Source organism: Diabrotica undecimpunctata, chromosome 5, assembly GCF_040954645.1.
Source record: "Diabrotica undecimpunctata isolate CICGRU chromosome 5, icDiaUnde3, whole genome shotgun sequence".
NCBI lineage: Eukaryota > Metazoa > Arthropoda > Insecta > Coleoptera > Chrysomelidae > Diabrotica > Diabrotica undecimpunctata.
The window spans coordinates 155,925,255-155,946,715 of record NC_092807.1 but is presented as its reverse complement, the minus strand read 5'-3'; the positions used below and the strand labels follow the sequence as shown (position 1 = coordinate 155,946,715).

Sequence of the window (21,461 nt, the reverse complement as noted above, 5' to 3'; positions counted from 1 at the left end):
TACGCATTTCACCTTCTAGACTATAATCATTCTTTTAGTGATAAATTCCAAATTCTTCACATTAAAAATAAAGGTCTTAAGCTATTTTTATTATAAGCCATTAAAATTAACAATTTAAATGACTAACTTGAGACAAACAGTTCTTCCCTTTTTAACTTATTCCCTGGCCTTAGTTTCAGTTTATAGATATTTAACGAAAGAATATATCGGGAAATAGTAAAGTAAACTAAAATACCTACTTAATAATTACAAAAATTCCGTTTTAAGGCAAATAGACATCGAAAATCTTAATTAAAAAATTATATCTTTAATTTTCATTATTTATGTAATTCTACTTTATAAATAAATTAAAAAATAATTGTTATATACAGTTAAACATATTGGAAGTTATAATTATAAATTTCACACCAAGTAGGTTATACTAATCGATTTTTCAAATTTTATTACTTTAATCATTTCTTAGATTGATGAGTTCGATAATACTTGGGTATTGTTTTATTTAAACGAAATTTGCGTTGTGTGAAAACCGTTTTACCGTAAGTGAAAAATATTTTTCAGATAATCATTAACTCAACTATTTTCGTTTTCATTTGAAGCATTTTTAAATAGATTGGTTTGGTTAAATTTATAGGTAATCGTTTAATATGTAAATTGTTTTCTACGTATTCTTGTTGTAGTTTTCTACTCCATGTTTAAAATATTATCTTTTTTATCAAGTCTTTAAAATTATTTCATTTGTTAGTATTGTAAGTTAACGTTAATCTATTTCAGTTTAATTTACTTTGTTTCGGTTTGCAATTTTGACTTTTACAACTCAAATAATTTTAGATTTTTATTGATATACTAGAAATTTTCCGGTCGCGTTCGACGGGCGGTCCAATCATTTTCCTTCTATAGTCACTCGTTAAATTTTTAAAATAATAATCCTCTTGCATGTAAACCATGTAAATATAAAGTATGATCTGGTACTCTTCTGCCTCTTCTGATATTTTTTTTACTATATCCTGTATATATATATATATATATATATATATATATATATATATATATATATATTGTTATGATATGTAAAATCGAGAAAAATATTGGTTTGTTTAAAAATATTTCAAAATTCAATAACATTAAAATAATTCAGATAAGTAGGATAATATCCAACAAACATTTCGAAGAAGGAGAGTTATTAATTTCTTGAATTACCTGTACTAAACAAAATGTAAGCTTTGCATAAATTATTTTTTTGTTATACTTGAGTGACCCGCATAATTTTAAGTAAAAACAAAAAGACAATTGAACGGGGTTTTCCAAAATACATTAATGCAGTGATTAGAGACAAATAGAAGAGATTTTAGAAAGAGGTTTTTGTTAGTTTTTAAGAATTATAGAAAATATTATTTGTAAATAAGTTTTAGGAAATTTTATAATTATAGGTAAAAATTTGTTTGTTATCGAAATGAAAAAATGGGGGAATTGTGACGAGTTTTGATTGGCGGAGATTGAAAAAGGTGTGATAAGTATGTAGGAAAAAGTTTAGCGAGATTGAGGAGAGAAAAAAGACAATCAGTTGATTTTCCAAGTCTGTAAGAGGAACAGGATTGTTCTCTGGTGGTTCCAAAGAAGTAGCAAGCAGTAGTGTTGAATGTTAGTGAGTTTTTGTGGAGTTAGTGTATCTGACAGAAGCTGAAGCAGCAAAATATTGTAAGTCATATTTTCCTACTTATATTCCAAGAGTCACTGTTCAGGCCAACGAGAGATTCAGTTTATCGTAAAGAGAAGATATTCCAAGAGTCATTTTTCACTCGGGCCAACGAGAGCTTCAGTTTATCGAGAGGAGAAAGGCTATCATAATTTGAATGATTGTTGCTTTTGAAGGAGATCATTAAGGACGATATACTTGCAACAATCTGTTGTAAGATTGCTGATTACATAGGGAGCGTTTGAGAGGAGATAATACAGTCTACAAGGAACAAGGATTTGGACCACTCATCATCAGAGAGAGATATTTTTGTTTTCTGCAGTTTTTTTCTCTTTTATTGATAACACAATTTTTACACGTAATTTAGAAAGGATATAAATATTTTGATTAGGAGAGTTAGAATAGTTTGGGATTTTGAGTTTTCAATTAATATTGTTTGTACCATAAATTTTGATTGTTCACGTACGGAGAACAAAATTTTGAGAATCCTTATATGAGATTTGTTTATTGAAAACTTTTGAGTGTGAATTATTTCATTATTTTTATTTAAATATATAGTGTTAGATCATATGTGTTTTTTATTATTCCGGTATTCTCTGGACCTTACCTTTCACATGTAATAGCATAGATATTGAAGCACGAATTTAACCCTGAGATAAAAGAATTAAAAATTGTGGTAGAGTCATAATCATATCATTTAAATAATTTTAATTAATCAAAAAAATTTAATTAGCTAATTATTGCTTGGCGCACCAAGACTTTAAATATCACAATAATATATATATATATATATATATATATATATATATATATATATATATATATATATATATAATATTACACTCTATATACATTAAATCTTCTACACGTCTCACGTCATTTTATTTGATGTGTCATATTATGCGAGTATTCGGCTAGTTGTTTATTATTTTGTAGGCAGTCAGAGGACTTATCAGGTCAATAAAGCAAATTTACTTTATAGTGCGTCCATTATTATCCATAGTGCAGTGTGATATCTCCTTTATCTCTATACGTTAATTAATAACGAAGATGCTATATAATCTTCTTTTGGTAGTCGCCTTGTTTGTCTTTTCTATCTTAGAATATTTGATTTTTTCTCCCCTTTTACTTAACGTATTACACTTCAATCCGATCTATAAAAACGGGGATATAATATAATGCCCTCATGGCAACATATTATGTGCTACCATTTCTCATTTTCAATGATGTAGGATATGTCATGATCTGACGAAATATTTTACACTCACTACAAAACACTAAAAAAATATTTAAATCATTAACACGATCTTTTATCACAATATACTGTCAGCCATTCTTTATATACCGTTTTTTTTTAACAAACATGTTAGGTTAGGTTAGTAACAGATAATTCGGATAAAAAATATCAAAGAAAGTCTAGTTATTAAAAAAATATATGAATGAATATGAAAGAGTATTTTATTGAAAAAAATGAATTTTACAGTTAAATACTGTTTAAAAACTAAAATGTGTGCCTGATATATTATATTCCAAAACATGTATCATTAAAATTTACTATATAAACTAGTACTTAAAACTAAACCAATGAAACAAACAGTTTTTGTAAAAAATAGGAAAACATCAGACAATGTCAATCTTTTATGGAAGGAAATCATGAAAGTCCAGGTACGTTTCATTTCTGAGCCAAACGTTTCTTCATTATAACAGGCTGCAATTCCTTAAGATTTAAAATAATGACAGTTCCTTTGTTGTTTTTTTTTATCTTCATTTCATGAGGTATACTCATGAACATTTCTTTTGCTTGTTCGGATTTGCAAAACTTTGACAAAAACATTATGTCTTTGAACTTGTCTTCGTTAATAGCAATAAAGTTGAAGTATGGTTGCATGGGTAGTTCAAATTCCAAAGGTGACAATTTATGCGACTTTTTAGCTTGAGCAGAAGAACGGATGGGGTCCTCAAGTTTGCTACCATTATATGAATCTCAGATAATACAGTGCGAACATGGGTATTAACACACATCACCTCTTTAATTTTTTGCATAGCAAAAGAAGCTTTTTTGACATATCTACCGTTAAAAAATTTAGTCCATCCCTTGATGAGACACAGAGATACTGAAATTACTTTAAATGGGGCAGGCTTTGTGCGAGAAGCTACAATATTTTCTTCCCAATCAGCAGGTGTTTCCATTCTTTTTTTAAGGTTGATAAGGCCCATATTTTTATCGCACTTAAGGTAAGATAGGCCTCTAACGGAATGTATTATTATAATGGATTAAAGACTTTTTATTACTGATCCCATCTAATGAATAAACCTTACCACTGTATAGATTTTTGTCCACCAGCTCCGTCACAGAAAATGTGTAGATGTTGAATAATTGTTTTCTATTCGTGCCCTCCTTTTGCTTTCCTTTTTCCTGTCATAAAACGCTTAAGCCCTACGAAGATGGAGTTCTCTAAGTGCTTTTAATTTGGTTATATCAGTACGTCCACTTTTCTGGTCTGTTTCAGCTGCTTTCATTTTTGCAGTAATTTCGTCACATTGACAGCACGTATTCGATCACGGATAACTAAAACTAATGTCATATTTTTGTCTAAAAATTTCTCTGTGCCTTTGATAATAAATTTTAACTTCCGGATATTTTTTTTTAAACAGAGAAAACATTTTCATTATATTTAAAGTTTCTGGCAAGTAGCTTTTACCATTATTATCATGTAAGCTATAGTGACTACTTCTTGATTTAAATGACTGAATATGCTCGTGAACACTATTAACACTACTCGGCTTCAGTTTGTTATAATTTATTTCGCCCCTATCTTTAGGAGCTGTGCCAGACTGCTTTAACTCTTTCTGTAGATGTTGAAGTTTTGCCCCTGTAATACCATGAACTGCGCAAAAAAACTTGGCACAAAATTGTACTTCTTCGTAATGTATTTTCTCATCCTCAGCATTTTGACCAGTTGACCTTGGCTGAACTCTGACCCTGTACATATAGGCTGCATCATGATATATTGCATCATGTACATTTTTGGCCCTAGATCACCGCCTCTGTACGTCTACTAATGATATAAGAGAACACAAATAGACTCCTATGTAAATTGTCTAATATGGTCTGCTTTTTGACAGATCTTACCTGGAGTATTAGGGCGTGAGCAGCGAAAGTGTTCACAAACATTTTTCCAGCATCTTTTTCGTTCAAAAATCCTAGAACTATCAACGTATAGAACTTGCTAGTATTTTTTTAACCAACATTTTTTTAGAAAATTCAGTACAAAATAAGAAGGCCAATTTTTTTATTAAATGCCTTCGTTGAGTAATCATTCTGCTTAGTTAAGTTCATCAAACTAACAGGTCGATACCTGTTACACTTCATGGCTGTGTTTATTTTGCGAGTGTCTATTACAAATGTTGATTTAGCAAGTCAGGTGGCCACATTAATTGTTATAATAGATTGCAGTATAACTTCGACGTACTACAAATATAATAATATAATATTAAAATGCTTAGGTATATAAATGCGGATCATGGAATTGGTTATCACTTGGTAGAGTTTTTTAATAATATTCCGCAGCTTAAAATTTTCTTACACAGTCATATAGTTTTATAAAATACATATAGTTTTATTACTAAAATTTGTAATATTTACCTTCAAATATAACTGAAAGAGCATCGATTATCTTCCGATCGTCATTGTCTATTTTAACCTTAGTTTTCTCTTGAAACAAATAAGGACCGTCTTTTTAACCGTCTTTTTAAACGGACTTTGTTATACTGTATAACACAAATAATATTGTAGAAGAAGCCAGTTCTAGCGTTTGTTTCTTAGTAAGACTTTCTTTATTAAAACTTAACGTGGTGGAAGTTGATGCAGTATCCTGTAATGGTCGAATTAGAAAAGGTACGGACATACCGAATATACCTATCTCCGTGTGCGACGAAGGTCTCGGTCGCAGTTACATCGATGTCAAAACACACCTTTATTTTTTCTTATGAGATATAGTTTATTGGTGGTTTTCAAACCACGTGACATTTGCCAGAGATACAGATGGTTTGAAATGTATCCAGACTCATTCTCATATAAGCATAAAATCTGTCTGAGTGATGTTTCTTAGTTGTTGTCTATGAGAGTTTCTTGTTCTCTCCATCTTTTAATAATATTAAAAACTGTTGTTCTGCTTACGTTAAAATAATTTACTACGACAGATAGTGACCAATGATCTTGTCTCTTATAGGTTTATAAGTTCGCATTGAGGCGTTGCATATTGGAGTCATATAAAAGACAAGTCACCAAAAATGTTAAATCTGTCAGTTTCGACCATTAATATAACGATTTGTGAATATACCGTTAAGCATTTATATCGCCAACTTTCTACATTTTTAATCAGTTCTGTCAGAAGTGAGTGTCTATTTTGCAGATTGCTGAATCACCTCAAAAACGTTTTGGCTTTGCTAAAAAGAATACTAATGTTATATAAACTGTTTGTGTAATACCAATGCTACGGTCAAATGTGCTTCATCCAGAACATGTACACATTGTAAAAAATATCTTCAACAACAAGTATTTATTTTGATAGCATACTGCAGACGCTTTGAACCATTAAAGAAAATTCCTGATCTAGATTATAGTGATAGTTCGTTTAATAAGTTGTTGGCAATTACTACAACGATGACATGCATACTTTTACCAAAGATGAAGCTGAGAATCTTTACATACTCTTCATCAACACACGATGTGGCATAAAAATGAGAGTGGTTCTAATGTAGGTACACTTGTACTAATACATAATGAGACAAAGCGCCTCCTTTATAATGACATATGGGGCGAAATAAAACTTTAATTTCGGGCAAGATCGTATTGGTTCCGCAGCTCGATCGCTATCGTACAAACTGCGAAAGGTAAACATAGGCGACCTTTAGTGAAACAATGCCATCTGCCATATATTAACTAAAAATTTAAATATGCGTGTTGGTGGGTGAGAATGTTTCGTCTCTCCACACGTATTTTTCTTTGTTTCTTTCTCTTATAGGTTACCATAACTGCTGTGCGAGAAGCACTTGTTCCTGTAATCATCCACTACCGATGTAAATAGACGCGTTTGTGAAATTTAGAGGTGAAATTTCTTTGAAACTGACCAAAGAGGTATTAAACAGGGAGGGCAAAATAAATTTCCAGAAGCCAAAATTCAAGAGGTAATTGAACAAATTAAGAAAATTCCAAAATATAAATCTCACTATCGTATGAATTTTTGCCCCCGGAAAAATGACAATACAGAAAATGTATGAACCGTATAGCCAAGAAACCGAAAAACCAGTAAGCATGCCATCCTATAAAAAAATATTTTACCAACGATTTAATTTGAAATTCAAGACACTCAAAAAAGATACCTGTAATACGTGTGATAAGTTGAAAATACAAATTGATAATGAAATAGACCCGGAAAAAAAGAAATATTCCAAAACAATTATACCAATCACCTGAAAGACGCAGAAAATGCTCAATATTTAAGAAGACATGACTTTCAGTTGGCTAAGGAAAATGAAAAATACGAATGCTTTGCATTCGATTTAGAGAAAACATTACTTTTACCAAGAATACCGACAAACATTGTATTTTATAAAAGGCAGCTCTGGGTATACAACTGTGGTATTCATAACGGAAAGCAAGATCATGTTACATTTGGGCTGAAGGCGTTGCAGGAAGAGGGGCTCAAGAGGTAGGTTCTTGCCTTCTTAAACATATAAATGATCACATAGAAAAAGGCGTCCAACATCTCATTCTCTGGAGTGATTCATGCGGCGGTCAAAACCGGAATATTAAGTTAACTCTTATGTTAAAAGCTATCTTACATTAATCATCTACTTTGACTGATATTACTTTAAAATTTTTATGTTGAGGCTACAGTTTTTTACCCAATGACTCAGATTTTGCTCAAATTGAGTCGTCATTAAAAAACCAGCAAAGATTGTATTTGCCCTCCGAATATGTAAAGGTTATGAAACAATGTCGAAAAAAAAAACCTTTTGTGGTAACGGAAATGAACAACTGAGATTTTTTGAGTGTCAATATGATTGAAAAAAAATCATCAACAGAAAAACAATCATCGACACACAAAAAATAAACTGGCTAAAAATAAGATCGATTATGTTAACAAAAGATGAACAATTCTTGCTGACTGTTCCGCACGATTCGTTTGACGCACCTGTACATAAGATTAATATTAAAAGAAGGTAGGAAGGAACAGCACAACAAGTAAAATAGAAGACCTTTTTTTAATGAGTAAGCTATGGCCCAATGGTAAGATGATTGCTGCAAAAAAAACTTGCAAATCTTAACGAGATGATGCACCTTATCCCATCAGACTGTCAAGATTTCTACAAAAAAATACAAGGAGATGACAACATTGAGGAAGATTTCGATGGGTATAACTAGCTAGTCTTGATTTTGAACTTAAAGATGTTTAATAGATTTTTATTTTCAATAAATGATTTTTCTTTTGTATAGATCTTCCAAATTTTATTTTTTCTTAATAATACATAATATTGCAAAAAGCAATCAACCCCAAAAAAATGGCTGTATTTTTCAAAATATTGAAGAAAATACTTTTCTTTTACTTTTACTTTGTTAAAAATGAGATATTTTGCTAGATGAAGATAAAAAATTAAATTTTTTAATTAAGCTGTTATATATAATATTAATTTACTGTTAAAAAAAAATAATAATATCGATTTACTCAAAACTCTACTTTTGAGAGTTGGTAGCTTTTTGCATAACTACGTCCAATTGATTTCAGCGCACACCGTCGACGTACACTGCTATCGCTCTGCAGCGCGCACTACTAAGCAGAACCTACTAAGAAACTACTAAGAAACCGTTATCATAAAGAACCATTGCTTTGATTTTGTCGAACGTGCTCGCCGTTCGGCTGACTGTGAGTTATGCATCGCTCAATGTTATAACAAACCATAACTTAATTATTCATCCTCACAGAAATCGTACACTATATACTTTGCATAAACACAATATTGAAATTAATTGATAAATGTACATGTTACTTATTTCGGCATAAAAATATTACAAGTACCTATAAATAAACATTGAATAATTAAAAACATGTAACAGACCGATTGGAAAACTAAAGTTTACCTTCAAATACCACGTAAAAACTATATCCAACTGAACCTACTCCAATCAAAACAGTTAATTAAAGGATATCCATAGAGTCCACTTTGGTTCGCTTTAGCGTTACCAAATTTTTTCGCGTCTCCCCTTTTTTATTTTGAAATTAGCTGATAAAACTAATATTTCTCTATATTTTTTTATGTAAGATTAAGCTACAGTTTGTTAGAAGAGTGCGCAGCGCACGGCATACACCTACAGCAGAATCTGTTGTACGCGACTCACGGCAGTTTTGGGTGAGTCGGTTTGTTAGATCTTGCGCTCAAAACAAGTTTAGAAATTAGTTTCACGTTTGTCCTTTAGGTTGTACGTTTAGAAAAATGAATTTTCGCAAATTTAACGCAATAATTTTATTACTTTAGGAAGAGGAGGAAGAAGAAGAGTTGATAATGCCAAATCTAAATAAAAGAAATAAAAATGTAAACGAAATTTTTAATGTCGTAATATAGTAGGTGCTTTTAAATTAACAGTCGAAAGAAGATCGTTTCAAAATGAGAAAAAAATTCGAGAATATTTTAGACTTTGGAGCGATTTATTTGGAACTATCTTACAATTTATAAGGGATGGTATTACTAAAAAAACCCTACAACAGAAGACATCACTTAATTATTACAACAATAATAACTATATAATAATTATAATTTCGGTATAGACGTGTACGCTGTGAGCTCAGCTAAACGTTTGCGTCCTAATCAAATCGCAATTGATACCAGCGCACACCGTCGACGTACAGTGCTATCGCTCTGCAGCCCGCGCAACTAAGCAGAACCTAACAAACCGTTATCATAGAGAAGCATTCCTTTGATTTTGACGAACGTGCGCGGCGTTCGACTAACTGTGAGTTATGCGTCGCTCACTGTTCTAACAAACCATAGCTTTAGGCAGATTTACAACCAAAAGAAAGCTTATTGCATCGTCTGCTCTAATTATTTTTTTTAACATTTTAACTTATTTATTTTTTTTTGTTTTAGGAAATTAAGATTTCAATAAACAATGAAGTCGATGTATTTTTTATTGTTATGCTTTTGCTTAGGTTTTCCCATAATATTTTCAGGTAAGGGTAAACATTTTGGTTTAAACTAGATAATTGAAATAAGGTCATATTAACCCTTAAGTGGCACTACTCATAAGTAGTACCAACAAGCTAAAAGGCTTTTAGTTGTATTATTCAAATATCGTTACATTACAGAAAATTTTAATTAATTAAAGTTCAGCAACTTAACACGTGTAATAACTAGTCAAATTTTGTTTTCAACATTATCCCTAGATGTTAAAGTACCGTTGCTCAGTCGTACATGATATCTTTTTGATTTTGTCTTTATTTTTTTGTGCACAACCTAATTGTGAAACTATTTTTGTCAGAAACTGTCATATCTGGACATATCTGCGGTAAAAAAACACCTTGCTATTATTTTCTGATCTAAAATACTGCTAAATACTTTGACTGCTACAACAAATTCACCAGAAGGGTCTTGTGCCACACTATGAATGGATGAAAATCCATCCGAGATATACCTAAGAGGACAAACAAGAGGAAAGCAAAAGCATTGGAGATAAAAGATCACATTCTCAGTTACAGACTTCTAAAATTGACAAGAACGAAGCCAAGAAGCGTAAAATCATCTCAAACGAAAGAAGCCTTATTGAATCGGAGAACGGCAACTGAATGGCGCTGATACACAAACGCCATTCCAATTATAAATTAATCCAAGAACAGGCAGACCTGGTACAAAGCAAGCTGCTGGAAGTATTTTATGCTATCCCTACAGGTAGCGATAGACTTTCTTAATTTATTAGGTCCTCGTTTAACCTAGAAGTGCTATCATTAACCTGTTCAAATGAAATAAAAAAAAAGTGGCTGTCGGTGAGAACCAGAGTCCTGGTTTTTATCTCTGAGCCAAAATCCATAAATACGCAGATGACTAGGAGGCGCCTTGAACATTTGAAACCAATCCTGACGACCCAGAACTTTTCTATAGATAAAGAATCCTGCAGCAAACTGAAGAAGAAAAACTACAAAGCTTACTATCGACTTGGTAGGGTAACCTTTAGAGATCTGAATGAGAATAATCTACAACACTGCAAGACAGCCACAGTAGTCTTGGTAGGGCTTGACAAGACAAATGAAATTGCCCTTGTACAAGAGCTTTGAGTACACAAAAGGGAAATCGAAGGTTTATTATAAATGGAGAATTAATCTACAATAGATCTACTGAAGTCCCCCGGGTCTATGTAACTGCCATAAAGATGCTATAGATACTGCAGCTAATTAAGTCCAGTTCCAGAGATCTAACGACAGTCAAAGTCAAGATCGGGGAAGGAAGAAGACCAAGAGACTATTTTGGGCCTGGCCTATCTTCCTGTGAATGATATAGCTGCGACACCGACCAATGAAGTGGAGGAGCTAGTGAGATACTGCAGAAAAACAGGGATGCAGGTACTTATTGACACTACAGACCCTGAGAGACACCTACAAAAGGGGTTAGTTATTACAAATAATTATAAATAATAACTTATGACAAATAATTTGGACATATTATATGTAGATAAAACACCTACTTTCATAACCAAAAGTAGAAAGATATTAATATATATTATAATAGCCCCAAATTTCCTGAGAAATTCTAAATCAAAATGGCATGTGTCGGAGGAGCAGAGCTGCTCTGAACATAGACACATTGGATACGCCTTAAAGGGGAAAGCAGCGAAAATTACTTAGCGGAATCTACATTGAACTACCTGGGAGATTGATAAAGAAGTTTTAGACCAGCATCTGTCGACTATGAGGAGCATGATAAATGACGCCACGAATCTAGAAATGGCACAGGACTGTTATTTTTATTTCCATCTCTTAAAATCCCACCTGCATAATAGATACTTTATCATGAAACAAGAGACCAAAGGAACCAAAGGAACTCAAATAAGTACAGCAGATTGCCGTACTTATTGAAGTTAATTAAAAAAACTAAGGCAAGTAAAGTATATCGCGTTTGCGTAACTATATTGCAATGGGAAATTATAGAGGATTCATAAATGACATGATTTTTTAATTATACAGTATACTAAAGTTATTTGACTATTGTTTACTTCAAACTCTTTTTTAATTTGTGTTGATTTCAGTTACGTATTAAATTTCGCAACCTCTACTCGTAATAAATACTTTTATCAATTATGCATTTAAATATTTTTAATTAATCTTAAAAATTTCATAACGAATTAAGCGGACTTTATGTCTTAATTAACTATTGCTAGTTTATTATTAACATCGGTATTTTTTTAAATAAATATACTTTAGTTTTTGCAGTCACCTTTTTTTTTGTTACGAATATTTTATTTGCATGTTTTATATTTGATACGGTTTATTTTTATTAGCGTTAAGAGATCACTCTTCTCGTGGTTCGATAAGTACTTTAAAGTAGTGTAAAACCCTAAGTTGTATTAACTATGGGATTTCAGTTGACCCCAGGACAAAGAATATTTATTGTAGTTGTGCTACTTATAATAGATGACACTGCGACGTAATCTTCCATTACTACTTTATGAGGACCTATTTTACAAAAAGAACTTGATAAATATCCTGATTTGACTTTTATTTTAGATATGTCATTTAAACATTGCAGTAACAACATGATTGAGATTTATATGGAATACTTTTATAGTGGTAGAGAACATGGATGTTCTGTAGTTGAATGTACTAAGGCACAAACATTTAAAACAAAGACGTAAGTATAGAATAGCATATACTAGCCCTAACCAGAACTTATCCTCCTCGAAAGGTTACTCTGTGGGCAATATTGCATTGGGCAAATCGCTGTCCTTGTCTTCTCCAGATTCTTTTGCGACCGTCCTGTGACCTCAAGCAAAACCCATCCTAGAAATAAACATTACTCCAATCTGTGTAGTACCAATTTTCGTGTTTTTTTGCATAAGCATGTCGAACTCTGCAGTTTTCCAAGGATACCTGTAGACAGAGAGCTGGTCTTCTGAATAATAAATTTGCTTCATAAATTAGGTAGAATTAAAATATATGTTCTTAAAAAATAAAAAAAAATTTACGTTTTTATTACACTATTTAGAATATTATAAGAATATACTACTTTGGAACTAGATTTTACTGTGCCATTGAAATCACCGTTTTGGCTCATAATTAGACTTTGGCAAATATGCATATTGCATATTTTGCATATTGTGCATATTTTATGCAAATATTTCATATTTTGGCATATTTGTATAAAAGTTTGCATAAAGTGCATAAAAGTTCAGATTTTTATACTGTATTTGAAAATTTGTAAACATACCAATTTATTTCAATTCTTGTATAAAATTTTGTAGTCATTTTAATCAAGAAATGATCTAAGTACGTAATCTCTACAGGTACAAAACATTTACAATTTCAAAGAAGATCAATTTAAGTAGCCCTCAACATTCTTAGAAAGTCTCGGTCACTGAGGCATTCAGTTATTGGATAATCGCTAAGGGTTCGCTCATTTGCATTTTATGATCTAATCCCCAAATCTATCTACAATTTATTGTATCTTAACAGCAGTTAAACGGCTAATAGTTTTGTTCCTAATTTAGGGATTTTCCAAAATCTCCCAGTTTATTGAATTAGGTACCTAAACATTTCTAATTTGATCCTCAGATTTGTAAATCATTTTTGGTTTGATATTCAAAGCGTAAACACTCGTTGTGCGTAACAAAAAGGAAGATTGTGATTTTATAATGCCTAAAACAACCAGTGCTTCAACTTGGATTAAACCTTATAAAGAGCTGTCTATGGATATGGGAAAAATCTACTGTTCAGTCTGTGGCAAAATTGTAAGTATCTAATATTTTCTATTAAATATCTAATATTTCATACATACAGGGTGTTTCCAAATGACACTTACAACGTTTGACTGTAGATACTTATCGAAAAATTGAACAAAACGATATAGTTAATGAGGGGTCAAACTTATTTACTTTTCGAGATACAGGGTGTTAAAATTAAAAAAATTAAATTCTTTTAGTTAATAACAACAATAACTTTAAAACCAATAAACGTATTTACTTGAAATTTAGTACTCGTAGGTTGTTTTTAAATGAAAAATAGCTTCCTTTAGTGAGAAAAAATTGTCCATGGTACAATACAATGGTGTGTATTTAGAAAAATTTTTCACCTTTACTTTTTTTTATGAAGTCAGCTATTCTAAAACACAATTATTTTTATTGTAATTGAATTAACAAAAAAAAAACTTTTGTTGAATTTTAAAATAAGTTATATGAGGTACTAATGGTTAGTAACAAAAACTAATTTGTGGATTAATACTGCATTTAAAACACTTAGCGAGTGTTTTTTTTTCCAAACCAGTTATTTGATTAACCAAAAACACCTTGTATATTTTTATATTTTAAAGGTTGGGTTAAAATAAAGGTTTTTATTTTTATTTATAGATAGCATGTGAGAAGAAATTTCAGATAGACCAACATGTGAGAACTGCTTCACACATTGCAAAAAAAGGAAAAATAGGAGGAAAACATCAAACTTCAATGGCTAAATGTTTCCAATCTACTTCAAAAAAATTAGATGAGCAAGAAACTTTTAATGAAGACTTGTGTCGCGCATTAGTGTCTGCAAACATACCGCTTTCAAAATTAGCAAATGTAAATTTTAGTTCGTTTCTAAAAAAATATTGCAAACTTAATGTTCCAAGTGATCGGTCTCTAAGAAGAAATAATGTGAACGGGCTATACTCGTCGGTGTTAATTAATATTAAGGAACAAATTGCAGATAATTATTTTTACATATCTGTAGACGAAACCACTGACTCCTCAGGAAAGTATATTGCTCATTTATTGATTGGTGTTCTTAAAGAAGATACCTTACCAAAATCTCATCTTATTTCATGCCAGCAACTTGAGAAAACAAATGCTTTAACAATTTCGCGTTTTATACAAGAAACATTAGCAACTTTTTTTCTTCCGACAACTATTCCTTCTAATAAATTACTGCTTATTTTATCGGATGCTGCTCCTTATATGGTGAAAGCAGGACAAAATTTAAAAATATTTTTCCCAGATTTAATACATGTTACTTGTGTAGCGCATGGATTAAACAGAGTTGCAGAGGAAATACGAAAAAAGTTTCCTCTTGTAAATACCATGATATCCAGTGTCAAAAAAGTATTTCTTAAATCTCCTATAAGAATTCAACTTCATAAAGAAATGCTACCTAACATTTCTCTTCCACCACAACCTATTTTAACGCGATGGGGAACATGGTTAGAAGCAGCTAATTTTTATGCAGATCATTTTGTTAAAATAAAGAACATAATTGATACGTTAACAGATGAAAGTTCCCAATCTCTTTTGGATTCTAAACAAACTTTTCAGAGTAACTTGCTTCAACAAGAACTTTCATTTATAAAATCAAATTTTAGTTTTGTTCAAAAAACAATTACTCAGTTAGAATCACCAAAACTGTCATTGTTCGAAAGTACAGCATTAATAAAAGAATTTGCGTCATGTTGTCGGAACGTTAGAGGTAATATTGGAAAAGATATTTTAAAAAAATTTGAAGCTACTATGGAAAAAAATAAAGGTTACCATATTCTTTCTGAAGTAGTCAGTGTTCTAGCTGGAAATATTTCGGAAACAATTAATTTAGAACCAAATGTTTTGGTTAGTTTGAAAAATGCTCCCGTTACATCAGTTGATGTTGAACGAAGTTTTTCCATATATAAATATATGAACTCAGACAGAAGCCACAAGTTTTTGTTAGAAAATTTTGAACACCACTTGGTCATTTATTGTTACCATAATTCTAAATAAGTTTATTCATACTTAAAAATGATGTAGTTACTTAAAATAAATGTAAATCTTAATGAATAGTAGGAAATATTTAGTTATGTACACTTTTTTTTTTAAATAAAATTGTTACTATTTTACGATTTTTTTATTTATTTGTATGCATATTTTGTAAAATATTTGCATATTTTCGGGTAAACACGTGCATATTTATGCGCATATTTTCTACATTTTTATTTGCATATTTGCCGAAGTCTACTCATAATCCTTACCTTTGTCAAGATTGTCTGTCAATAATATATTATGTATACATGGGCGTATTGTTGGTGTTTTCAAAAAAGGTAAAGTGGAGTATTTTATGGTGTTGTATTTATTATTATAGGTATCATTATATTAAATAAGATTTTTAAATATATTTATTTAGATTCGCTGTATCTTTTTTGTCATTGATTGCGTTAGTATTTCTTTTTATTTCTATTGATTCGTATATTTCTCTTTTCTTTTTGTTTTGCTCGGTTTTTAAAATTTTTTCAAGTCAAATTTATGCTTTTTATCATTCTCATGCTTTGTGAGCATAGTGATGTTGTCCTCGTCATATTTGTAAGAACGAATTTTGGATTAAAGCAGTTGACTGGTTTGCCCAATATAGACACCTTTACAGTTAGTACATGGGATCTCATAAATAACGGGTGATTTTTTGAGTGTTGGAGTTTTTGTTTTTAGTTCGGTAAAATATTTATATAAAATATTGTTGTCTTTACCAGCCGCTGTTATATTATGTTTGGCTAAAAGATTCGTTAGTTGTTCGTATAAACCTTTTATATACGGAAGAGTTGTATACGTACTCTTGATACTGTTGGTTTTGTAGTTATTGGTATTGTTGTTAAATTTATTTAGTCTTGATTTGAAAACCGTTTAGATATTCAGGATATGCATTATTTAAAAAAACGTTTTTGCTTTTTTTATTGCAGTTAGTCTGTATTCTGGATCTGTTAGTTTTATAGATCTATCAGCAAGACTTATAATTACAGATATCTTATGGGAAAATTAATGATTAGATTTCTGGTTGAGATATGGAGAAGGCCAAGTATTTTTTGTGAAGCACATAGTTTTAATTTTGTTATAAATGCGATGTAAAGTAATATCCAGAAAATTTGTTTTATTATTCTGTATAATTTCTATAGTAAACTTTAGTTTTCGATGGTAACTGTTAAAATTATCCAAGATTTGTTGGGATAACACAGATACCATGACAGATTCTTCTTATTTTAATGATAAAGTTTTCTTGGACTGTTAGTATATAATGAAATCACATCTTAAGATAATAATTTATAGTTATTTGATACCTAAATATTTTTAATGTTAGAAATAAGGTCATTGCACTCTTTAATGTAGTAAGGTTATTTTATTTGTGATATTAAAAATAATGTTCCTTAAGAACTTTAAAAGATTTTTGAAGGACGATTGAATGCAGAAAACGAAAGGACGTAGAGGTACGTTCTTTTTGTTTATTTTAGTTAAACCATAACTTTTGGTGGAACAGCATTGTGTAGCTTAAGTAGTTTTGCTTTATTTGGTGATAGATAACCATTTTTCTCATCTGTTAATAATATTATTATTTTTTATTTGGAAAATATTGATAGAAGAAGCAATGCTTTCTCTTCCTTTTATATTAACTTTTTATTTATTTAATTACTTAAATTAATTATCTAAGTGTCGCAAATAATACATAAAAAAGGGTGCCATTTTATTATACAAAAAAAATAAATCAGCTTAGGTTATACTTATCTTTTCTCGTGGCTTCCAGTATTTCTTAGTTGTTCCATATCGGGATAAAAGAGGAAAAAGAAATAAATAGAAATAACATAAATAAACAAATACAAATATCTTTTATTATCAAAAGAAATAATATGAAAATTTTGAAATATTGGAATCTTTGTTCATGTTTTTATACACAAAAAAAAATAAAATTCTGAATAATATAAAAAGAAACTTTTTAAATTTATTAAGCAATATTATTAATTATCCTTTGACGTAAAAAAAAACTTTTATAAAATTTATGGTATTTTAACAGCTCCCCCTTGTTGATTATAAATCAAAGCCTTCTCCGTTCTAAGTATAAACCTATCAGAATACCAGCAACTCTTTCATCAAAACACGAGCAGGCCTCTTTTACCAGTACTTGTTCAACAAACTCCAAAATTCCCTCCTCTCTTTCATATACTAACAATCTTCTGAGACCCAAGTATTTTTTTTTACTGGGTGTCGCAAATATTTTTAATAGTTATAGTTCTTGTGACTTACTCACTTGGACTTTATAGAATCAAGGAGGTATTCGACTTCTCAACTTTGACCTTTCTCTCGTTTCACCTTTCAGCCACCCACTTCTAACAATTAACACCACGGACACTTGCTACTTGACTGACTACACAAAACTTCTACTGCTTCTTTCAGATCATCATCACATAATAATCTTTTCTACTCCAAACTTTCAAAACATTCACTCTCCTTCATCTTCATTCCAAACTAGCTAACCAATCAGAAAATTCCTATATCCCTGCTCTTATTTTATCAAAAAAACCCAAGCATAGCTTCTAAATAACTTTCTTTGAAAATGATAACGGTTTTATCTTATACTTTCTAAATACAATAACTACCTGGTGGCTTTGGACTTTACAGCGAAACAAAACCAAAGGCTTTTAAAATATAATATCTACAAATAGCAGGAAACAATTGTCTATTCACATTTAAGTATTTACTAGTTTAGCAACTCTATATCATTTTCTATAATTATTCATATGGTTTCAATATAATCATAAAATATTGACTCCAAGAATAATCAAACACCTTTTATATTTTGATAGAATTTAATTCAGGAGTTATGACTTACTCATATACAAAAATTCATTTTTATTGAGCAGTTGAATAGTTTTCCAACTTACTAGTAAATTAAACTATACTTGAGTGCAAAATATTAAAATCATAAGCGGTATTTGAGATTACATCTCCTGTAATCTCAATGTAAGACGAATGAAAATAAAAATATGTTGTAATGTGTAAACAATCATCATCATCATCATCATCATCATTATCATCACTAGTTCGACAACCCTTTTTGGGTCTTGGCCTGTTCTAGGATTCTTCTCCATTCCGATCTGTTTCGTGCTTTTTTTCTCCAGTTTTTTATTTTTAAGGTTATTATATCATTTTCTATTTGTTCTAAGTATCTCAGTTTCGGTCTTCCTCTTGTTCTTTTTCCTACTGGCATCTGTTTGAATATTTTGTTTGGTATTTCGCCTTCATAAGGTTTCGTAAACAATAACTTTATTATTAACCTTACAAAAACTGCTATTGCAATATTTGGAGGACCTATTATAAAAACAGTATGCAATACGAACAGAGTTTCTTAAATATTCAACATTGAAACGGATGCAAGAAAGACGTTATGAACAGACAAATTAGTCATTACAAAAAGGAATAATTCCATTATTCCATTCCATTATTCCGGAATTCCATTATTCCGGAATTCCAATATTTTTCAGTAATTGATGTTAGCACTCCTACTCCTAATTACACTTTCAAATCGATTTCGCAAGAAGTAGATAACTTTTCTAATAAACTCTTAAGACATTGCTTCTCTTTCATCATTAAGGGCAGCTCTCGATTTCATTATGCTCCTTGCTGTAGGATTTCAGTCCCGAACCCTTTGTTTAAGCTTATGCCAAACATTCCTCTATTTGATTTAAGTACGAGCTTAACGCAGACCGATTTATTGTAGGTATACCGATCTCAGTCAGATAGGTGGTGATGACTCGTTCGGTATGGCATCGTGCATTATCGTGCATTAAAATAAAGGCATCACCAACAAATCCCGCTTATGAAACCACACTTTTCTGCAAAATATCTAAGATGTAACGATCCACCGTTAAACCTACTGCCCATCCTCCACCAAGCACGAAAACCAATTTGGTTTTCTTATCTAAGGAAATGCATTCACAAAACATACAAGAACCGCTTCCATATGACACAGTTTCTTGTATACAATATTAAACAAATCGCTCTTCTGATTTTCTATAGATTCGACGCCTTTGTCATGTATGCAGATTCTACTTTCGCCGGAGAATAAAACCTGACTCCATTAAAAGTCGTCTTAATCCAGATGTTCGTGAGCAAATTATAATGGCCTTTGTTTCTTTGACCAGTAGCTACCTTTTTATTGTCAGGTTGGCTGCCTTCAGTCTCCTTTTGAGTGTCCAAATGCTCGTAACCACACCTCAAACCTCTTTAAGCTCTTTTTTAAAATTAGCACCAGTTAAATATCGATTTCTTAGGGATTACAATAAATCGATAATCTCCCTCCGTTGTTAGTCGTTAACGACCTCCTTCTTGTCGGCGTTTGGTTTAAATTAAGTCGATTTGCCACGACCTTATGGCTTATTCTTTCTCTTCATAATGCTACTGCTTGAGCTGTTGTGACGGATGTTGTGTCCATTTTTAATGTACCTGAGATCTTCGTAAAAAGGATTGATGTATTAGTGGGTTGCTATGGAAATTGATGCATATGATGTTAACTGAAACAAGTCGGTGCGTGTAGATTTCAATGAATCAAATTCTGACCTTCTCTCTATGTGTTGCAATCTTTATTTTTAATATGTCGTCCGATTCACCCAAACACAAAACTTTTTTAAAACTCAATATTGAACTTAATGATTGTACACTAAATGTTTTTAAATATACATGTTTTTTATTAAAACAAGAGACATACTTTCATAAAATAATTTTTAGTATATGATGTTGCACTCAAGTGTAGTAACTATTATTCTAACAAATTTAAATCTTATGGATATATTGTTGGAAACGATAGAAACTACTGAAACTGCCAGATTTGTCTCGTAAGCAATTTAAATTCTCCTCTATATATATAAAAATTCAAAAGGTAGAGACAATAATCTTAATATAAGTCAAATGTTGAATAGGATATAGAGAACTAGCTCTATCGACTCAAAACACAACATACTTTTAATATACATTTTGATTTTTAGGTGCGTTAACTGTAAGCCCGATTTTAAAGCCCAACAATACAAGTTTCCTAGATGTTGCACCAATTGTCGAAAAGGAAAACATAGATTTAATCCCCTTTTTGAAAACTAAACCCCATTATAACTAAAATAAAATAAGAAAAAATTAAAAAATTAAACTTAACTATTTAATAAATTTATTTTATATTACCTTATATTCAATCCACTCCTCACCAAATAGAGAAGAATGCACAGTTTTGGAGATGTCACTTATAGATTGGGCATATATTTAAGAAGGAATATCAAAAATAAAAAACACAATTTACGTGAAAATATTATTTATTGATTTGAATATTTCGCATTATTCGAAAATTGAAAAAATGAAGAGTAGCTGCGTTCTTAATAGAAAACGGTTATATTAAAATAATGTTTAGGTTTTGTGTTATTAAAACCTGGTATTACTTTCTTGGGCTCTTATAATATTCTGCATAGAACCGCTCGTTTTATTTAATCTCGCTACAGTGGTGTCACGGTGTGAGGATAATTAATTTAGTTAAAAATAAATTTAGCAGTAACTTAAAAGACTTTTGAACATTTTAAAAAAGTACGCGTGCCTGACCAAAGATGCTGCTAGTACAACTCTCAGTAAAACAGTTGCGTGAGCAGCTAGAAGAACGCGATGAAGATTGCAGCGGGTCCAAGAAAATCCTCCAAGAACGACTGAAGAATGTTCTTAACAAGAATGGAGATGACCCAGAGACATTCCATTTTCAGTCAGCAGAAGAAG

At 30.9% G+C, this 21,461-nt stretch overlaps 1 long non-coding RNA gene across 2 annotated transcripts; it reads left to right on the top strand.

Moving 5' to 3' along the window:
* The first annotated feature begins 405 nt into the window (after positions 1-405).
* On the top strand, positions 406-20,852 carry LOC140440853 (uncharacterized). 2 transcript variants are annotated; one of them, XR_011950947.1, is made up of 4 exons: positions 406-536; positions 9,842-9,924; positions 12,469-12,592; positions 20,699-20,852. It is a non-coding gene; the product is annotated as an uncharacterized lncRNA (long non-coding RNA). The 2 variants fall into 2 exon arrangements; XR_011950948.1 differs by lacking the exon at positions 406-536 and adding an exon at positions 611-631.
* The last annotated feature ends 609 nt before the right edge of the window (positions 20,853-21,461 follow it).